The 16,008-nt window shown below is 49.8% G+C and overlaps 1 protein-coding gene across 1 annotated transcript in view; it reads left to right on the top strand.

Moving 5' to 3' along the window:
• Smad6 (SMAD family member 6) overlaps positions 1 to 16,008 on the top strand; it is a 63,852-nt gene that overhangs the window by 14,471 nt on the left and 33,373 nt on the right. The window lies entirely within an intron of this gene.

Here is a 16,008-nt window from a genome sequence, read left to right as displayed (position 1 = left end):
GTAATAGGAGACCTCAAGGTGGGTGGATCTTTTTCCCTCCATGCTCTGGGGGGAGGGACTGTGGGTAAGCTAAGGGGATAGCTTGGGCAGACTGGCAAGGGGGCAGTTTGCTAAAAGCTGGTGGTGTTTGTGCCCTGCACATGGCAGGAAGGAGGAGGAAGGAACCCCCGGCTTTGGTGCTGTCCCCTGACTGAAATTCCCAGATGCTGGCCCTAAGACCTCTCAGATTCAAGGGAACTTCCTATGAGAGGCTGGGTAGGAGGAACTGGGGCAAGAGGGCCAGGAGACGTGGGTGTCTGAGGTCCTTGTGATCTTCTGGGAGCATGGTTGGTAGTGTGCGGTGTGGCAGCTGGGTTTGTGGCCTGGGGTTGGGGTTAGCTAGCTGGGCCTCTGCATCTTCTCCTGACTCTACATCCAAGCCATAAAAGTAGATTAGTGGCGATGAGTGACCAGGGTGAGCCAGGCTCCACCTCAGTGCTTTACTTTATGTCAAGACAGCTGGGCTGTCAACCCATACGTGTAGTGATTCCTTGTGTCCCTCAGGGCCACATAGCCTTTGTGGCCACAGGAACCTGAGCTCCTTGCTAGTTCAGTGTACCCTGATGACTCTATTTCTAGAATTCCCTCTGTCACTTCTTGTGCTCCTATGAGTCTTAAGGTGACAGTGCTGGCTGCTCCCAGACACTTTTCCATTTCCCTAGCCTAGAGCCCTTCCCTGTCCGGTTCCTGGTCTTCCTGAGTTCTTGGGAAGAGACTACGGCACCATGGTTATTTTAAGAGATGAAGGCAGAAGGTGAAACCTTTCAGTGAGCTTGTGGCCCACATGGCATAGGAATCCAGGTCTTCTATCTCCAGCTCCTGTCGGCTTTCTGGGCCCTTAAAGATCTAGCCCAGGTAGCTGCCTGTCACCATGCCTTTAAGCCTAGCACTCAAGGGAGCAGAGGCAGACAAACATTTGTGATACAGATTAGCCTGGTCTATAGTTCCAGCCAACTGGAGATACATAGTGAAACCTGTCACAAAAAAGGACAAAAAACATATTAAAGATCCATCCAGGCAGGATGCCGGGTGGTGGTGATGGTGGCACAAGCCTTTAATCCCAGCACTTGGGAGGCAGAGGCAGGTGGATCTTTGAGTTCGAGGCCAGCCTGGTCTACAGAGTGAGTTCCAGGACAGCCAGGGCTACACAGAGAAGCCCTTTCTTGAGGGATAGGGGTGGGGGAGGGGCGGGGGCAGGGGGAAGATTCGGCCAGGTGAGCCAAGTTACAGCATAGACCCATTTTCTCCTCCGGCGTGCAGGCAGAGCCACATGTGACTGAAATGAAGGGACACTGATTATTTTTGAGTTTATGATTCTGGGTCCCTGCCAGCTCTCATGGCTGTTAAGTCAGGGGAACTGCCTTGGTGCCCTTAGGTTGCAGGATAAATAGGTGCTTAGACATCTTTTTTCCTTGTCAACTGTGGAAACGTGTGTGTGTGTGTGTGTGTGTGTGTGTGTGTGTGTGTGTGTGTGTGTGTCTGGTGTGTGTTTGGTGTGTATTTCACAGTGTATTTGTATTTGTGAGTTTCCTTGATTGCAGAGGAGGCAGACTGCTTGGTTCCTGCTTGAAGGACCGGACCTCAAAGCACACCTGCAGGAGGTCCTCCCCCAACCAGGCTCCTGCAGAGAGCACCCCACACACATGTGGGGACCATAGGCTGGACTGTGTTGGGGACTTCTGCCCAGATATCTCAGAGCTGATCCTGTAGTACTGGGCAGTGAAGAGGCCTCTGTTGGTCTTGATCGTCACGGAAAAATAAAAGTGGCTGGGCGGTTGTGGTGCACACTTTTAATCCCAGCACTCGGGAGTCAGAGACAGGGAGATCTCTATGAATTGAGGCCAGCCTGGTCTATAGGGTGAGATCCAAGATAGCCAAGGTGACACAGAGATACTGGTCAGAGTAAGCAGGTGGAATGGTTTTTTTTTTTGGGCTATGTTGGTATTGGCTAGAGGGGCGGGGGTCCTTGGCAGGTGGGGAAACATCCCAGGGGATGACAGGCCTTGGTGGATAGGAGAGTCATGACTACTTCACCCTGTGAGGATAGAGTGATGTCACGCAGGAGGGCATGGAGGGATTTGAAATCAGAAAGACCAGGGCATCTTTTTTAAAGCACTGACATTTCTCTCCTGTTCCCTTGACTTCAGTATAGTTAGAATAAGCGCAATCAGCTGAAGAAACTCACACTTCGGTGTGGGTGGCTCTGAGTTATCCTCTTTTTTTTTTTTTTTTTTTTTTTTTAAGTTTTATTTATTATATATGGGTACACTGTCTTCAGACACACCAGAAGAGAGCATTAGACCTCATTACAGATGGCTGTGAGCCACCATGTGGTTGCTGGGATTTGAACTCAGGACCTCTGAAAGTGCAGTCAGTGCTCTTAACCATTGAGCCATCTCTCCAGCCCGAGTTATCCTCTTTTGGAAGGCAAAGTATGCTTTCAATCATAGAAGTGCAGTGTGAGCGGCAGTGGGAACTGGTGGTTCGAGGAGAGCTGATGGGATGGGAAAGATTCTCCCAGCATCCTCTACTCCAGCCTAGAAGAAGAGAGTGCCCTGGGTGGGTGAGAGAAGGAAGAACTGAAGTCATTCCATGAGAACTCAAGGTGACAGGCCACTGAACATGTAGGCCTGCCCAGTCCCATGCTGGGGCACCTGGCTGGCATCTGTATACTCCACGATTACCATTTGGTAACCAAGAACTCTCGGATAATTGGCCAGGTGTTTATTTAATGCAGCACTGTCTGTATCCCATGTAAGCTGCCTGTAGTGGAGACTAGGCAGGCCCTTCTGTTGGCCTTATCTGTGTTTGCTAGCCTCTCCATCTGAGCTCTATCACTGGAAGCATACCCTCCTCAGGAGGAGGCAGCACTGTGGTGGTGGTTGAAGCTGGGCTGAATTTGAGTGTCTACCTAATCTGAAGCTCCTTGGGGACCTAGGCCCTCCTATCCATGCTCCCATTCTCCAAGCTAACAGTTTGGTGACAGGCTCAGAGAGATTAAGAGACTGGCCGTGAGCCACACAGCAAGCACTGGTAGCTGGAGTTAGTCAAGAAGTAGGTGGCCCTGTGTTGTTTGTTCACCTGCTCTCTGTCCCATGGCCTTTGGCTGTCAACTGAGTGCTCTTTGCCCACATCTTCAGGTCCATACAGATGAGACAGTGTTGCTGTCTCTCTTTGATTGCTGGGGTCACAGGTCTTGTCTGTGTTCCTCAGGGCTCTGGCAGCTTCAGCCAGCACACATCTACCCTTGCAGAGGTAAGTGGCAGGCAGAGGCTTCATCACAGTTAGCCCTGGGTTCAAGTCTCTGCTCTGCCTCCTGAGTAGTTGAGAGGGGGCAGCTGCTTAGCCACCCTGCCCCTCAGTTTTTCTACTTGTGGAATGGGAGACAGTAGTAAAATGGCCTTTAAAGAAGGGAGTAACTGTGCCTCTGGTCAGAAAGGTATAGTCCTTTGTGCGGGTGTGGCTCTTAAAGGTACCTGACCTGGAAATGAGACCTGTATCAATTCTGCCCTCCAGGGGCCCACATCAGGTGCTGTGGTAGGAGGCAATTAGGAGCCTCCTGTTGAGAGGAGGCCAGGAGTCTCAGAAAAGGGGATTACCCAGGTGGGGCTTTAAAGGATAGCTAGAAGTCTGCCACTGTTGGTTTCTTTATATGTGCACATGTGGTATGTTCACATGTGCATGTGTGATATGGTCGGTCATATGTGCACATGTGGTATGTTCATATGTGCACATGTGGTACGTTCATATGTCCATATGTGATGTGTTCATATGTGCTCGTGTGGTGTGTTCATATGTGCATATGTGGTATGTTCATATGTGCACACGTGTGTGAGCTTGAGTGCCATAGCACAGCTCCTGGGAGTTGCTTCTCTCCTTCCACTCATGTGGGACCTAGGGATCCAACTCAATTGTCAGACTTGGCAGCATCCACCTCACCCAATAGAACCATCCCCCCCCGGGGGGGGATGCAGGGATACAGGGCCAGCTCAGTGAGTTCCAGTAGCAGTCACACCTGGTGGTCCGTGGGGCCTGGATGCTACCATACCTCTGAATGGTGTTCTTGGGATGAGCCTAGACATACTGGGTGGTTGGGAGGGAATGGAGACATGGGGAAGGAAATGCTAGCTGAAAAGATGGTTTTCTTAGGCTTTGGAGTGAGACTCTGGTTAGATGGTCTCATACTTGACCATGGGGATTCCCTGGATAAAAGAGGCATCTTGGGATAATGGGGGGGGGAGAGGCCAGCCGGCGCTGTCCTCCCATCAACAGTGTCTGTTAGTGGCAAGACCCTTCCCTGGGTTCTTTTTTAAATTTCCATTTTCTCTTCTTTATGCTCCTGACACTTCACAGAGACTCCCTTCTCCCAGGCTAGTTGCCAAGGGTGATGGGTCATGCAGAGGGATAGAGGTGGCTGCTGCAAAATGACCAAGTGCCTGGTGTGTTTGTGTGTTTGTGTGTGTGTGTGTCTCGCACAGAGGTACCTTCAGGAGTATGCCATGGAGCATCATGGGATAAGGCAGTTTGCTGGGGTGGGTCCAAGCTTAGCTCTGTCCTTTCCTGCTGGGTGGCTTCAAGTAAGCAAGCTCCTTGCCTCCAGCACCTCAGTTTGTGATGCTACACAGGGAGCCCATTGGGTCAGGGATCTCCAGCTCCATGGTGCCGATGTGGCTCTGGATGCCGGTTCTAGCTCTTAGGCCTTAGGAGGTAAATGGGTTTCGAGGTTGGCCTTTATGTCGTACACCATCTTAGCAGCTCTTCTCTTCATGGCCCCATGCACAGCTTGACAGAGCTACGGGAAGAGAAAAGAGGGCTCGTGTCCAAGATACCAGGACTCTGTTGGGATTGTGGGTGTTAGGGACAGCTTCGCAGAGCAGGCCATTCTGGGTTGGGTCTTGTAGGCTGACTAAGCGCTTGCTAAGAACAGACTGTAAGTGTTCTCTCAGTAGAGGGAACAGCTTGTGCAGAAACAGCCGAAGGTAGACGTGGGAGGGACGGGAGGGTGTGGAGAGTCCTGAGTGGTTCTCCTGAATGTTGTGGTTAAGAACAGAGGGATTATGGTCCCTGGGGACCAGGGAACCTTAGGACATGCTTGGTCCTAAAGGACATTGCCTGCCATTAGGCTAGCCCACAGCAGGGACTCCTTTTGTAAGCAGAGAAATCCTGAGAGTTCATGGAGACCAAGACGGAGCTCTCATCACACACACACACACACACACACACACACACACACACACACAAACACGCACTCACACACATACTATATAGTTAATGGCCCTGGAAGCACAGAGCCCCGTGCCAGGCACTGTCTCAAGTGCCATACATCTGTGAGTTCATGGAATTTTCCAACACCTCTATGAAGCAGCCACTTTATTAGCCAAATTAAAGGAAGAAATGACGGAAGCTCAGAGAGGTTGAGTTGCTTGCCTAAGCTCACTCAGCTGGAAAGCTTGGCTGGCCTCTGTGGGGCCTCCCAGGAACCCCGTCTGCTCCCTGGACAGTACAGGATTCAAACATGGTCTTTGAGCTTCTGTGGTTTTTTTACCTTCAGGGAACCAAGATTCAGCATGAACAAATGTCTGTCACCCTAGTTAGGGCACCAGTGACCAACAATAGGATTTTCACAAAGTCCAGCTTGGAGAACCGTGAGTGTATTGGCCGGCTTGGAGAATGTGGGCAAAGGGTTACTCACAGAGCTCCACATCATTGCCAAGTTCCACCCCATCATGTGTGGTGCTGTCATGGAAGCTGTATCATGGAGTCCTCCTTTCTCTTATATGCCCCAGCCTCCTCCGAGAGCACAGTGGCTAGGGAAGAGGGGAGGAAGTCATGGCTGGCCTCCCAAGCAAGGATCTTGTGATCCTTACTTCCCTCTCTCTAACTAGGGAGTGTCAACAGCTCCTTGCCTATCACCATGGACCGAGCTGTCACTGTATTGTTCTGCTGAATTAGTTGCCATGGCTACCAGGTATACCCACCGCAAGATGGCAGTGGCGTGAACCTGTTATGGGATGCACCAGGTCATCTCTGCTCCTTGGCTGGTGGTAGGTGAAGGAGCGAATAGTCAGGGAGATAGTGGAGGAGCTGAGAGGTGGCTGCTGCGTGTCTTCGGGGGTGCTGTGACTCTGAGCCACTTCCAGGACATCTTGGGATGCCGTTACCCAGGCTGCTGGGTGGTCTCTGGCACAGGCTTTTTGAGGACCTTCTAGAGGGTCCTCCTATCTAATTTGGCCGTGTGTGTGTGTGTGTGTGTGTGTGTGTGTGTGTGCCCGCCCTTGGTACTCGCCCACATCATCCCTCTAGCCCAGTCTTCCTGAGCATCAGCAACACTCAGGGGACACATTCAAACGTTTCCTTGTCTGGGTTGAGTGGCGTTTCTTTCATGCAGAAAATATATCCTGAAGATACTTGACCAGACATTTTCATATGAAACATTTTCCCTTCATGACCCTTGGCCGCCTGTCTCCATCTTGTGGAAAGAATGCCTGAGATTTATGGCCTGTCCCCAGGGTCCCCAACCTGAGAATGTAAAGCCCGAGGGACTGCAGTCCACAAAGTAGCCCATCCCCCACCCTACCCTAAGCCTTGTGTCAGAAGGGCCTTCTCACCTTATGGTAGAAGTTTCTGGATTTGGAAGAACAGAGGTCTTGTGTCTGGAGCTGGCCTCAAAGCCACCAGCCCAGACTGTGAGGTGAATCATTGCCGACATATTAGTGACCTTTAAAAGAGAATCGAGGAGCTGGAGACATAGCTTAGTTATCAGAGAACTTGATTCGTATGCACAGAGCCGTGGGTTCAGTCCCCAGGTACCACATATAATGGACACGCTGTCCATACATGTAATGCCAGCACCTGGAAGGTGGAGACAGGAAGGTCAGGTGTTCAAGATCACCCTCAGCCACATAATGAATTGGAGGCCAGCCTGGGTTACATAAGATCCTGTCTCAAAAAACCTGGAAATGATTTTATTTCCTTAGTCGTCTGGGATCAGGCAAGAGTGGACAGGGCTGGAGAAACCAACCACCAGCCAGGTAGGGTTGGCACCAGGTTGGTAAAATGTCAGGGAAGTCACTCAGCGTGAGACTGGGAAGGACTGAGTTGGCTGGGCTATGCGCAAAGCTGAGAATCAAGAGTTCCACTGATAGACCCATTTTACAGATGGAAAGGCCATGTGGTGGCAGTTTGAGATGACCAAAGGATAGAAGGCCTAGGCCTCCTGGACTCTTGGCTGGGTAGTGCTATTTTTATACTTCAGAAGCCCCTTGGACTGTCTGTATTCTCTGCTCAGTGAGGGAGAACGGGGCGGCCAGCCCCAGATGGGCAGCCTTGCAGAATTTGGACAGAGCCAGGACCTTTTCCACTCTCAGACTACAGTGGAGTCCTGGAGGTGGCCTAGCCCAGGTCCCTGTTCCAGACCAAAGCCTAGAGTTTCCTCAGCTAGACTGAAGGAAGTCCCAGTGATCCTCCTGCCTCTGTCCAACTCGGGCTAGGGTTACAGTTGTGTTCAGGACCACACCCAACTACTTATGAGGGTGCTGGGCTCTGAACTTTGGTCCTCATGACTGCCAGGCAGTGTTCGCATTACTGAGCCGTCTCTCCACGGCTTCTTTCTTTCAGCAGAGTGCTTAGTGCTGCTGCTGCTGTGTGCAGCTGCCCGCTGTTGTCATTTCTGGATGGAGTTCTGTGGGCCGTGGAAAGGATCTGTGCGCTCTGTCTCATCTACATCACAGCTCCAGGAATCTGTGGCCCCTAGTCTGGGACTCCTACCCATGATGCAACAGTAAACGTTCCTCTGCCGGCCTTCTCATAGTCAGGGGACATATTTCTCTTGGTTGCATACCTGGGCATAGAGATGCCGGCTAACCATTATCGGCCTGTCACCTCTTTCTAAAGGATCTGGGGATCGTTTCCACGGTCATAGCCTTAATGTGTGTGTACATGTGATTGCACATATGTTTATGCATGTACAGGTGTATTTGAAGGCCAGAGGTCAACCATATGTGCCATTCCTTGAGATGCAATCTACCTTGTTTTTTTGAGGCAAGTTTACCACTGGCTGGTTGGCTGACCTGTGAACATGCATTGAGCTGCCTGTCTCCACCTCCCCAATGCTGGGATTACAAGTACATGCTACCATTCTACCATTCTTGCCCCCCCCCCCCCCCCCCCCCCCCGCCTATTCTTTAATGTAGGTCCTCGGGGATTGAACTCAGGGCTTCATGCTCACAGGGGAAGCAGTTCACAGACTGAAGCTTTGAGACAGTTTCTCACGTGTATTTCTTTCGGCCAGGGTCCAGGCTGTCGGAGGGAGGTGTTCATTTGGAGCAGCAGAGCTGGGCCTAGCCCTGGGCTCTTCCTCCGGGTCCAGGACTCCTGCCTACATGGCAGCCATGCTCAACCTATCACTCAAGTAGATCTGAGTCCTGGGCTCAGCCAGAGCTCCGCATCTCCTAGGGCCCCGGGCAGTTAGTGCACTCTGGGAAAAGCACAAAGGAGGCAGGAGGGAAGGAAACTCAATGCTGGAAAAGAAGTGTGTCTCCACTGAGCCAGGCCTTTCACCGGTAGCCAAAACATGACATTCCTGTACCCCAGGAACCACAGCCAGCTTGCCTCTCTGAGCTGTAAATCTTGCCTGGAGCTGAGCTGAGACGGTCCCTGGGACACAGGCCGGCAGTGTCCTTCGGCCGTTTGATGATGCCGATTTGGGGCGACTTCATCATCTTTTCAGGGCTTTTGCTGTGGCCCAGGTGCACAGGGAGGGCTTCCTGTAGGCCTCAGGAAGAGCAGTGTGCACTTACCCTAAGGGGCTCTTCTGCCTGCCCACCTTCCCTTTCTTGGGTGCTTTGATGGGTAAGAGGTGTTTATGGGCTTGATTCACGACCCAGTTACCAGGGTTTTCCACGGAAATAACTTATTAAAGGGGCCGCGCACACAGCGGCATTGAAGTCTAGCGGGTGGTGTGCATCAAAGGCGGCACTGGGGCCTGGCAGTCAGAGCTTCGAGGGGTCTGGGGTTGGGGACTAGGGCCAGGCCTCTGAGGGGGACAGGCAGGGGGTGACTGGGCTGCAGAGAAAACACTTAGGCTTAAGAAAACACCTCGGACAAACTGAAATTCAAGCCGTGGAAAGGAACGAGTGCGCTGGCGTGTTTGTATGGGTTGGGGTGGGGTGGGTAAAGCCCAAGGTCCCAGGCCAGCCCCACCCTCCAGGAATGGGGACACACATGCAGGGCCTAAGCTCTGCTGTCATGCCCCTTGGCATAGGGCTGTTTGGGGGAGGAAGTGGCAAGGATGCACAGTGCCGGGCGCCAGCCCTAGGAGGATGGGCAGAGCCATCTGGTGGAGAAGAGAGGATGGGGAAAGGAATCTTGCAGGCCTTCCCTTCCTAGGCGCTTGATCCTTTGATTCAATATCCTGCCTGGATTTTTTTTTTTTTTTTTTTTTTTTTTTTTGAGGCAGTCTTCTGTAGCCCAGGCTAGCCCTGAATGTGCTCTATAGCTGAGAATGGCCTAGAATTTCTGATCCTGACTCCACATCCTGAGGGCTGGGAATATAGGTTTGTGCCACAAATGCCCAGATTTACTTGTGGAGCAGACCCAGAGGTCTGTGCACTCATCTGGCTGAGCTATATCTCCAGAGTCTATATTATTCTATCCTCCCTCCCTCCTTCCCTTCTTCCTCTTTCTCCGTCCCCTCTCCCTTCTTCCCTCCCTCCCTTTGTACGTGTGTGTGTGGTATTTATGATGTGTATATGCACTGAAGTGCATAGGACAAGAGGTGGGGTGTCTTCCTCTCTCGCTTTACCATCCACCTTAGTTGTTGAGACAGTCTCTCACTGAACAAACAGTAGCTCACTGTTTTTGTGGGGTTGGCTTTCAAGCCTCTGGGATCTGCCTGGGTTTGTTCCCTTCCTCTGCTCCAAGTGGGGTTACAGGCATAGATCATCCCAACTTCTATCTGAGTGTGAGAATTTGAATTCAGATCTTTTGTTTGCACAGTCAGTGCTTTGCCTTCTGAGAGAGTTCCACAACCCCTAATTTGGTTTTGAGGTGGCCTTCTTTTTCCAGGAAGCCTTCAGAGACTGCAGCCCTCAGCCACTTCTTTTATCTGTACTTTTTGTGGGTACCACCTCTCTACTTCTTTTATGCAGAGGACTTTGTATAGACCTGTCCCCTGCCAGGCAATGCATGACTTTTGGTCAGGACCTGGGTCTGCACCTGCTCTTGGGCAACACATGACAGTCATGATGGGTGTATCATAGTGGCCAAGTACAGGATGAATGTACATACCACGTTTCTTATTCCATATGCTTATTCATTCTTAATGATTTAGGTTCTGTGGTAATTTGTGTCCATTTTACAGATGAGAAAGCCAAGGCCCAGATTAGAAAAGTAAGGTGCTCAGGATTGACAAGTGAATAGGGTCACTGGTACCTTCACCCAGGTCAGCGTGACTCCAGAGCCTGTTACCCTGTACCTTTCTAGGCTGGCATGGCCTCAGGCTCTGTCAGTCAGTCAGTGTCACCAGTAACTAGAAAAAAATAAGACAAACTCTCTGAAGCAGACAGGTTTTGTTTGTTTGTTTGTTTGTTTTGGTTTGGTTTGGTTTTGTCCAGTTAAGATACAATGTATGCTCTTGAAAATTTTAAGTATCCTGCTGCATGAAGTTTGCCCTTTTGGAATTGTTACCTCATAATGGTCGTTCTTTATCATGCCTTCTGCAGGGCTCTTCCAAACTCCAGGGTCACCAGATTTACTTCTGGAAATCTGATTGGGGTTTTTGGGTTTAGGCTTTTAAATTAAAAAGAAAAAAATTTAAATGTATTTACTTTTATTTACATGCATTGGTATTTTGCTTGCATGTGTGAGGGTGTTGGATCCCCTGGAACTGGAGTTACAGCCAGTTGTGAGCCACCATGTGGATGCTGGGATTTGAACTTACATCCTCTGGAGGAGCAGTCAATGCTTTTAACTGCTGAGCCATCTCTCCAGCCCTGTGTTGAGGTTTATAATCTATGATGAATTGATTTTTGTTTTTTTAAAGAAACTAAATATATATATATCCTGAAACTTGCTCTGTTGACCAGGCTAGCCTCAAAATCAAAGATTTGCCTGCCCCTGTCTCCTTAGTGCTGGGATAAAAAGGTGTGCCCCATCACTGGCTGGCTGTCAATTTTTTTTTTTTTTTTTTAAACGAAAGTCTCCTATGATTGATTCAAAAGATATTTCCTTCTTGGGAACTATGTTGGTTGGTACCTTTGTCAGAAGCCAATCCATGAGCCTGCAGCTGTGGCTCAGTGTTTACCTAGGTACAGGAAGCCACGCAGTCTGCAACACTGTATCCACCAGCTGCAGGAACACGGGGCTGTGAGTCCTAGCACGGAGGAGGCAGAGGTAGAAGGAGCAAAAGCTCAAAACCGTCTTTGACTACATAGTGAGTTCACGGCCAGCCTGGACTACATGAGGCTCTGCCTTTTAAAAAAGTTCATGATTATGACACATGCGGTTCTCCTTCTGGATCCTTCTACATGTTTTGGTATCTTTTCTTGTTCCGATATGTCTGAGTATTGGTTACTACTGTGTGTGTGTTATGACGAGCTTGGAAACCAAGTAGTTTGAGTTATTCAACCTTCTCCTCAAAGTTTTGGCTTCTACATGTTATTCCCATTAGCCTATGAATTTTAGATCAGCCTGCTGACTGCCACAGGAAGGCCAGTGGGATGTGTATTGGGACTGCCTGGAATCTGAAGATCAATGTGGAAGAAACGGTCATTTGACTCCTCAGCTAATGAATATGCTAATGAATAATCCTTTTCACCACATCTTTTATCAGTGTCTCAGCTAAGTGTGTGCACAGGGCTTCCATATTATCCCCTCCCCCTTCTTTCCTTTCTTTTTTGAGACATGTTTCTCTGTGTAGCCCTGGCTGCCTTGGAACATACTCTAAAGATCAGGCTGTCCTTGAACTCAGAGGTTTGCCTGTCTCTGCCTCCCGACTGCTGGGATTAATACTGTGTGCCACCATCACCCTACAATTACCATAAAGTGATACTTTATATTTTCTAGAGGATGCCCCTTGGTGGGTAGAGTGCTGCATGGTACACACAGGGCCCAGTGTTCACTCCCCAGCACTGCGTAAGTTAGATGTTGTAGTTCACATATGTCATAAAACTTGGTTGTTGGAGGCAGGGGAATCAGAAGTTCCGGATCACTGTTGTCTGTATGTAGCAATTTCAAAGGCAGCTTGGGCTACATGAGATCCTGTCTCCAAACAAACAAAACCCTACCAATCCCCACCCCCAAACCCCACAAACATTTTCTAGATGCCATACTATTAATCATTAGAAATTATCTCGTGTTGCAGGTGAAGAAATATAATTTTAAAATTCTATTTATTTATTTTGTGTATATATGTGTGGGTGTGCATGACACAGTGCATATGTGGAGGTAGAAGACACCTGTGGGAGTCTGTTCTTTCTTTCTACCACGTGGGTCCTAGGGATGGAACTCAGGTTGTCAGGGTTGCAGGCAGCAAGTATCTGAGGCTTGGAGGATGGCTAATGCCTTTTAGGGGGATTTTTCTCCTTTTCTCATGGATCTGAAACTGCCAGAGTCTTAGCCTGGGGTTGCATAATGGCTGATGGAAGGAGCTTTGGACTATGCAGGGCCAGAAGGAAGTTCCAAGGCCAGAGGCAGCCATAGGTGCTGGCAGCCAGGAGGCTCAGGGCCCTTCCAGGATTGCTGACACTGAGAGGTGGCCAGTTCATGTTTGACTGTTTTCAAAATCTCAGAGCCTGGGGCTTGGAAGAGCGGATTTTGGCTGACCTCACCCTGAGGTGATGAGTGTGGGGTTTAAAGGCCTTTGCAACTCTTTGGTTTGGAATGGGGCTCTGGACAGAGCTGGGGAAAACACTGGAACCTGTTAGAACTGGCCTCCATTGCTCCACCTCTGGAAGGAGGCAATTGTCTCTTTCTTTGTTACCACCGAAGTCCCAGGAACCTGACAGACAGGATTCAGAGAGGGAGAAGAGGTCCCTAGCTAGGCCTTCAGATAGAGGCAGAATGGGCTCTAAGCATTTACTGACAACCCATTGTTAGTGCTGACTTGAGTTGGAACCTCTGTGTGTTACAGGTAAAGAAACGAAAACCCTTTTCGTTCACCTACCAGTCACTCCGGGAGCTGTGGTTCAAAACCAATTGTGTGTGTGTTCACATGTGTGCATTTGCGTGTGGAAGGACAAACATGGGTGCACATGCATGTGGGAGTCAGAGGATATCCCCCAGGGTTTCACTTTTTGTTCTAGATAAGGTTGGCTTGGAACTTTGCCAAGTAGGTTAGGCCAGCTGACTGGGAGCTCCGAGAATCCTCCCCCTTTGTCCTACTGTCTCTGCTTGCCTGTGTGTCCCACCTTTACTACTGGGAATGCAAGTGTGTGCCACTGTCTTGGGCTTTCTGCATGGGTTCCTAGATCTTCACTCTTGGACACATTGAGTGCTTCGCTGATGAACTGTCTCCCAGTCCCCAATTTTAAACTCCCAAACCTGGCAATGGAGTATGACTACTTACAGGGCAGGGGGATCTGGAGCTGCACGGTGCTGCTTGCTATACAATTTTTGGACATACTTAACTGCCACAGGACTAAAAATCTAAAGTGGTTATGATCGGTAAGCTTTGGTCTGTTTAGATAGTCTTTAGGTTGCGTGTTTTTAATTTTTGTGCGTGTATACATGCCATGGCCTGTATGTGGAAACCAGAAGACAACTTCTGGCAGTCATCTCTCTCCTCCCATGTGGAACTCAGGGTGTTCTGTCATGGAACACCACGATAGAACTCAGGGTGTCAGGTTTGGTGGCAAGTGCCCTTGCACACTGAGTTATCAGCTTGCTAGCTGTGGTTGGTGTGTTTTCTCTTTTTTTAGACTTTTAATTTTTATTTGTTTGAGTGGTTTCCTGCCTGTGTGTGTACCGTGTGCATGCCTGGTGCTCACAGAGGTCAGAAGAGGGCATATGATCGTCTGGGATTAGAGTTGCAGATGGTTGTGAGCCACCACGGGATGCTGGGAATTGAACCCTAGTCCCCTCTGCAAGAGAAAGAAATGCTCTTGACCTCTGAACCATCTCTCTAGCCCTTGGTGTATTTTTATTTTTCCATAATTGTCTGTACTGCCCAGGCTGCCTCTTGATGCTACAGGCTCACTGTGTGGTAGAGGGTAGATCCTCCTGCCTCAGGGTGCAGGCAGAAGGCCATGGGGGCTTTAACTAGCAGGATAGCATGGTGTGGCCTCTGGAGAACAGAAAACTGGGAAAGTCAGGACACTGTCCAGAGCTTTTGATTCATATAAGGATGAGAGCCACATGGTCCAGTACTGGACTAAAGTGAGAGTGGACGGCACAGTGCCTGCCTGTTGACCTCTGCTATTTGACCTTTGACATTGCTGGAAGCCGTGACTTCTTTCCCTACTAGAGACTGGAGTAAACTCGGGAAGGACATCTAAACCTAATTCCCTTTTGGGCTTGGTGTTCACACTGGTAAAAACAGCTCTTGGAAAGTTGAAGCAAGAGGATGTGAGTTCAAAGCCAGCCTCAGCTACAAGATGCCCTGGCTCAAAACACAAAAATTCTCTCCCGAAGGCGGAGTTCTAAGAGGAAGGAGGCTTCGTCCCTTCCCCTTCCACCGAAGGGAGATTCAGATGAGAGCTTTGAAGTACCTGGTCCTGGGTGTAGGTTTGGCAGATAAATACACTGCCCCTTTGCATTTCAAGTGTATATTCATGTGTGGTGTGTGGGGCGGTGCTTGCATACATAAGCACACTAGGAGGTCGTAGTCAGGTGTTTCCTCAATCACACTTCAGTTTAATTGGTCGCTTAATTTATTTATTGTGGCAGAGTCTCTCACTGAACCCAAAGCTCACCGTTTCTGCCAGCCTGGTACCCTAGTACTGGCGTTACAGGAACAAGCCTCGTTGCCCAGATTTTTATTTTGGTTATGGGAACTCAAATCCAAGTTATCATACTTGTACAGCAAGTGCTTTACCCACAGAGCCGTCTCTCCACCCTGTCTTACAGTGTCTCCTGTAGCTCAGGCTAGCCTTGAACTCTTCATCTTTCTTTTTCTACTTCCTGAGCGCCAGTATTGGAGGTGCATACCGCCTCAACTGGCTCCCCACTGGGATTCAAATCTGAGATAATTAGTGAAGATAATTTGCATTGGGCATGTCTCTAACAGTGTTTGGGACTGTCATACCAGAACTTTCCTTCACTGTACATGGGAGACCCACGGTTTGCCTGCATACCCTATGGTTATTTGACAGCCTTTCCTGGACCTTACAAAAGGAAGAACTGAGATGCAACCCTGACCCGTGCAGACCCTGGCTTATGGGCTCTTGTCTCCTAATGCCTACCAACGGCACACTGCCTGGTAAATGGGTGACCTGGACCAAGGATGGCCTGGGCTAAGGATTCCTAGCTGGGGGATTCAGATTTCTTCGTGTAGGAATGTAGAAAGCAAAATTAGAGTTGGAGAGGGAACCTCTGGCACTTTCCTGAAGCTCTTGTCTTGATTGGTGCCCAAGACTATGCTAGGGACAGGCTGGAGCTCCAGCCCCCTGGGAACTCACACTGCCCCCCCCCAACTTAGCATCCTCCCAACAATCTGCAAGAAGAGGAGGGAGAAGTTCAGCAGGACTTCCTGCACATGGGCTCTTCCACCATCTCCCTGTCTTCGGAACCATTTTTTGAGTGCTCTGCCAGACTCTTGACATTCTAGCAACCCATCCTGTGTAATCATCATGTGTTACCTTATTGGTGGAGGGGCAGGGGGAGAGTCAGCCAGGGCTACACAGTGAGACCCTGCCTCAAGAAACGAAAGCAAAGGAGGGGAAAAGAAAAACAGTTGTCCTCTGACCCCACCTCCATGCAAATGTGGGTGTTTTCTCTCTCCCTTCCTCCCTCTTTCTCCCTCTCCCCCCTCTC

The sequence above is a fragment of the Arvicanthis niloticus genome, chromosome 26, assembly GCF_011762505.2.
Source record: "Arvicanthis niloticus isolate mArvNil1 chromosome 26, mArvNil1.pat.X, whole genome shotgun sequence".
NCBI classification, from domain to species: domain Eukaryota; kingdom Metazoa; phylum Chordata; class Mammalia; order Rodentia; family Muridae; genus Arvicanthis; species Arvicanthis niloticus.
This window is presented reverse-complemented; position numbering and strand designations above follow the sequence as displayed.